Raw genomic sequence first — 6,000 nt, 5'->3', positions numbered from 1 at the left:
TCGGGCACGGGCCAGGCCAGGCCCTCGGTGGTGCAGCCCAGCCTCGTCGTGCTGACCCGCGGTCCCCGGCCGGAGGCGCCGCCGCCGGGAGGCACCGGCCGCGACCGCGCGCGTCCACAAGCGCGTTCCAAGAGCGCGGAAACAAAAGACGCGCGTCCGCGCCGGGTCGCTTCCACGGCGGCTTCGCGGCCCGCGAACTGCCTTCTCCGGCCCGAAGGCGGGCTCGGCCCCCCGCGCAGCCCTCCTGCTCCCACGCCCGCCCCACGCGTCCTGCACCCCGGCTCCCGGCCCTGCAATGGGGAACAGGGCGGGTCTACGCTGACTGGAGGAAGCGGGCGCCACGCAAGGGCTCGATGCTTGTTCGACCGCGGTCGCTCGCTCCGGCGTCCAACACAGCCGGGCCCACAAGGCGCAGACCCGGCGAGGGCCCCAAGCAAGCCGCAACCGAGCTAGAGAAACCCCCTAGGCCCCCACCCTGAGGCTCGGCCCGCCCCCCTCCCCGCCCCATTGGCCCGGCCGCCCCACGCGTCATGCCTGCGACGTCGACGCGCCCTATCGGCGAGGGGCGGGGCGAGGGGCGCGCGAGGGGGGGCAGGTGCGCACGCGCAGGCGGCCGGGTCGGGTCCGGACGGGGGAGGGGAGGGGGCGGTGTTCCCGGTTTCCTGGGTTACCTGAGGGGGCGGGGGTGGGGAGTTCGCGGCGGCGGCGGCGGCAGCTACAGCGAAGACGACGGGGGATTCTCCCGGTGAGTGGAAGCGCGCGGCGGTCGGCCCACAGCAGGAAAAGGCGGCCGTGGCAGCCGATGACGCCGGCCGGGGGGTCCGCGACACCGTCCGCGGCCTAGAGGGACGGGGGTTTGGGGGCGGCGGCGGCCAGCCGGAGCGGGGGGCTCGCGGCCACCCGGCGGAGGGCGCGGGGGAGTCGGCCCCAAGCCGGTCCTCGGGCGTCCTCCCCGCTCCGGCTCTCCGAGGCGTCCCCCTCGGCGCCCGGGCAGCCCTGGGCAGCCGCTGAGCCGCGGGCGGGAGCGGGAGCTGCCCCCAGACCCTCGCCGCGGCCGCCCGCCACCAACTTTATTTCCCGGCGCGGGGGAGGGCGGGTCGGCCGACGGCGGGGTCTTGTGTGCAGTGTGCTGCGGTGGCACGGGGTCCCCCCGCCCGGCCCGGACCGCAGGTCGACGGCAGGAGCGGACGGTTTCCGCGCCGCCACCCTGCGGTCGCTCCTGCGCTCCGGTCCCGCCGCGCGGTCCCAGCTGTCATCTCCCCCGGTGCCTCGCTCTGCTGCCTTCCTCGCGCCTGTGACCCCCTGGCCGGGGAGCGAGACGCTCCGGAGAGTCCCCGCGACGTCTGCCGTCTGTGCGGGCGTCCCTGGAGCCCGGCCGAGGGGCCCCTTCGCCTCCGGCAGGATTCAGCGGTTAGAGAAGCGACCCAGGAGACCCCTGCCCCTGCTGACCCCATCGTGTGCGGGTCGACGGCTGTGGAGCGGTGCAGGGGCCGGGATCCGAGGCGTTAGGAGCCGCACCTTGGCCTTCTCTCTTATCAGGCTGAACAAAACAAACCAGCCCCGTGTGCACGGCAGACTCCGCACCCCGCGACCGCACTTGGTGGTGGGTGAGGCTTGTTTCGAACGGATAGAAAATGTTAAGTCTCGTGCTGAAAGCAGACCAGCATTTCCTTGAACACCGAGTTCAGCTCTCATTTTCCCCGGGTTTGTGGGATACATCGATAGGACAGACTGAATTGGGCTTTTCTTCCTGATGGCTCCTGGCTGGCCTGCTGCTGCTTTAAACTTCCACACCCAGAAACCTTAAGCTAATAAAGATGTTGACTCTGAGCTTTCATTTTATAGATGCAGTTATTAATCCGGGGTATCTGTTTTAAAGAGCTTTGCAACTCGTCAGCAACTTTTTTTCCCAATAGCTCTTTGCTGTCCTCCATATTGTTATTGCCTAAAGATTGGAGGAATTAGGAGAAAATGAGTTATTATATAATTTAACTCACATGGAAGCAGTTTGAAAGCTATAAAATGATGTATAAATTTAGTAAATATTTAGGGAGCATAGACTGTGTGCCCGTTTTCTGAACAGATAAATGGAGCTTACATCCTAGTGGGGGATCTCAGATAATGAAATATGTGCTATGTCATTTTGTGTTAAGGACTATAGATGAAAAAGCAGGAAAGGGGGAGGATAAGGGGAGAGGGTTGCAATTTTAAGGAGAAGTAGCCAGGGGAGACTTCCTGGAGAACGTGGCATTTGAGCCCAAGATCAGAAGAAGTGGGAAAGTACTCCATACCCCTCTCTAGGGGAAGAGTGTTGAAGCAGCAAGAAAGGCACTTGCAAAAGCTTTGACGCAGGAGTGTACAGGGCTCAAAGGCTGATTTGGCTATGGTGCAGTGAGTAAAGTAAGAGTAGAATTGAAGTCAGTTAAGTAGGAATGGGAAATCAGGTTGGGTGAGGCCTTGTAGGCCTTTGGACGGACTTGGTCTAACATTCTGAGTGAGGAGGGGAGTCATCCCTTTGAATAGAGAAGAGATACAACAGGCTGTTTAAAGGGTCACCCTGGTGGCTGGAGTGGAGAATAGGCAATTTGGGCCAGGGGGAAGGATTGGGCAGCAGTGGAAGCAGGGATGTTAGCTCAGGGACCCTTGCCATAATTCAGGCTAGAGGTGATTATAATTTGGACAGAGTGGAACTGATGGAGTGGTTGATTTCAGAAGAACTGAGAGTAGACTCAAGAGGAGACTTACAGTTATCACAGTGTTTTTCCTAAGCGAGTGTAAAGATGAAGTACACAGGGGCACCTGAGTGGCTCAGTGGGTTAAAACCTCTGCCTTTGGCTCAGGTCATGATCTTAGGGTCCTGGGATCAAGCCCGCATCAGGCTCTCTGCTTGGCAGGGAGCCTGCTTCCTCCCCTATCTCTGCTTGCCTCTCTGCCTGCTTGTGATCTCTCTCTCTGTCAAATAAATAATTAAATTAAAAAAAAAAAGATGAAGTACACATGTACTGAGATGAGGTTTATGAGGGGTTGGTTAGGAAACAGTAAAATGAGATGTCCAATTAGATATTATTAGCTGTAGTTGCAGTGACTTTGCACTGAAGATGTTACATTACCTTGACTTTACCAGGGGCTTAATATTTTCACCCATAAACTGCCAAATATTTTTCCATACTCATTTTCTTTTTAGTTCTTTTGGACCAACTTAGTCATTTCATTTCACCAAGGGCAGTTTTGTTCTTATATGCTTGCCCTCAGAGCATCTGTTTGTTAGTTTCAGTTGTAGAGAAGGCCATATAATCCAGAATTTCGGAGTACCTTTGTAATGTGAACACCTCAAATGATTAATCTTTTTCCATATTATGTTTAGATGACTGGCTTAAGTTCAAGAATTTTTTTTAAGCCTCAGAAATCTTGTTATCAAACATGGCTTCACTTGGCCATTTGTGAAATTACAGTGGAAATGACCTGTGTTTTTAATACTTTATTAATGAGTCAGTAATATAGAGGGATTATCCTAATTCTTTAGTTTCATTAAAGATGGCTTGAAATAAATGGGCCATCACATGTTACATGGAGATCTTTTCATCAAATTATGCAGTTTTTGGAACAATAGAATTTGGCTTGTAAAATATGTATCAAAACTATATCAGGCTCCTTGAGTTTAAGGTCTAACCCTCACATTAAGAACCTAGGTTATAAACTAATGTTTTTAAATGGATTTTCAACCTAAATATATTCTGAATGTATATTTTTAAAGCTGTCAGATTAATAACTAGTTATAAGATGAACTTGGAGTCAGTGGGAATGCCATATTCTCTTGGATCCTACTTTCTTTTGCTATTTCCTTTCCTTGTTTCTCTTAATTCTCTTGACCTTGATTTATAGTAATTGAGAGAGACCTGATACATTTGGAAACTTTGAATGCTTTTCAGGTCTATTAAGGGGGGGATCTTATTTAATAATATGAAAACGTAATGCTTAAAGTGTGATCTTTTTAATTCATCAAGAAAAGAATTAAACAGTTTTCCAAAAGGCTAGTCATCATTGCATCCAAATGTGATTCCTTGAAATTGAAACTCCAAATACATGAGGAATAAGAGAACTTCTAGTCACTTTTAATGAGTGGAAGAAATAGATGAACGATAAGAAAGAATACTGCACATACTCAGAAATGCTTATACAACTGTAACCACTCGTCTTTACAAAGGAAAGAGGATAGAGGATTTTTGCCAGAAACCTGAAGAATCACATATTTTAAATTTAAGAATGGAGTCGGGGGTGGGTAGTGAAGCCTAGAAACTATACACTGAACATCTTGACACTAAGTGATATCTAGAAGAATTATAGATCAGATTGCCAAGCAGATGCTTTGTAATTTGTGATTAGAAAACAAGGCACTGATTATTAAGACACAGAGTTGTTTTTTTAAGAACAAGTCATACTAACCTCTTGCTCACTTTGCCAAAGGTGTGATAATATTAAATAATCTTAAGTACCTCTCATCTTACAGAGTGCATTCCCATTTATTATTGTATTTAACTCTCACAACATCGCTGTGAAGTAGCATCAGAAGAGGAGGCCTCAATGGTAGGAGCCCAGGGAAGACATGAAGGGGACATATGTGGTAGATTTTAGAAAGGACTTACTTAGATACAGGATAAAAGAAAAGGAGGAATCAAAGTGGGCTTTAAGCATTCTAGATTGTCTGACTGGGTGAATGGTGATGCTGGTAATTGATCTTAAATTTGAAAATGTAGGTGGAGGAACAGATTTGGAGATGTGAAATTCATCAGTTCACATCAGTCTGGTGAAAATAGTTATTTTTAAATCAGAACCAAGTAACATGTAATTAAAAATTTCAAAATATGTAGGTCACTCTGGAACTCAGAAAAGTCTTAACCAAATAAAGAAGTCTTCATTCTTTCAGCAAACACATCCTTTCAAATACTTTTGGTAAGGAAGAGAGGACAGTGGGTAGAAGCTTGAGTGGGGAGATGTGATTGGGGAAGGTTTGTTTTTCCTTAAAGATGGAAGAGTCAAGGAACTTTAGTGGACTGATGAGAAGGGTCCATTGAAGAGGAAAGAAAATTAAAGTCACAAAATTGAAGTCTCAAGAGAAAGTAGATAATCAGACATAAACTCAGAGGAAATGGAAAGGTTGGGAACAAGAGTGCAGGTGAAAGGGTTACCCTGAAGAAGGGCAGTGATGCATCTTCCTGTTTAAAAAAAAAAAAAAAGAAAAGGAAATAGAGTAGGTACCAATACAATATATGTACAAGTCCAGGATGGCATCTCTTGTCTCCATGGAGCTGTTTATCTGCTGAAATTGAGGCAGAAGAACATGGGTTGGAGTATGTTCATGGGAAGAGTTACCGTTGTGATTGGGAAAGGGGCTTGATCAGGGACCACTGACCTAATTGCTGTATAGTGATAAACACCCCTGAAATCACTAATGAGGAAAGCAGCCAATCAGAATGGTTAAGGAGTTTTCTCCAGTAGCTCTATGTAATGGTGCAGAAAGCACTGAATCTGGATGAGCATTGGAAGGGAGGGTATGATGTAGAACTTGGGTTGGGGGATGGTATAAAGTCAAGGGACTGGGTGATGATGAGGTTGCTAATGGAAAGGCTGAGCCAGAGGCATCCTGCTTGATTAAGGAAGACAGCCAAGCCAGGACGGGTCTGAGGAATGTGCAGAACAAAGAGGGTGAAGAATCTCAGTGAGGAGCTGTAGGATTCATGGGCGGGAAGGGCTACTAAGGATGGAAGAGTAGGCACATGATGGGAGATCCTAACTCTCAGGCTCTCGAGTGGAAACAGTTGCAGGTGATGATATAGGCCAATGTACAACCAGTGATAGTAGGTAGCCAAGACTAATAGTGCTAATTACAGCAATTGTAAATTAATAAAAGCTACCATTTATTGAGAACTGTATACTAGTCACCATACTACATGCCTTCCATAGGTTATCATACTTATTTTTCACAACCACCTACTAAACCAT

The 6,000-nt window shown here is 49.0% G+C and overlaps 1 protein-coding gene across 3 annotated transcripts in view; it reads left to right on the top strand.

The window, feature by feature from the left end:
• Nucleotides 1-594: 594 nt before the first annotated feature.
• Nucleotides 595-6,000, top strand: part of LYST (lysosomal trafficking regulator) — a 172,458-nt gene continuing 167,052 nt past the window's right edge. For all 3 annotated transcript variants that reach the window (XM_082720726.1, XM_082720724.1, XM_082720722.1), the window contains exon 1: nt 595-745. The gene's annotated coding sequence lies outside the window, so the exon portion shown is untranslated. The remainder of the gene's footprint in view (nt 746-6,000) is intronic.

Source organism: Mustela nivalis (genome assembly GCF_964662115.1).
Source record: "Mustela nivalis genome assembly, chromosome: 2".
Lineage (NCBI taxonomy): Eukaryota > Metazoa > Chordata > Mammalia > Carnivora > Mustelidae > Mustela > Mustela nivalis.
The sequence above is the reverse complement of the archived record's forward strand: the minus strand, read 5'-3'. Positions and strand labels throughout refer to the sequence as shown.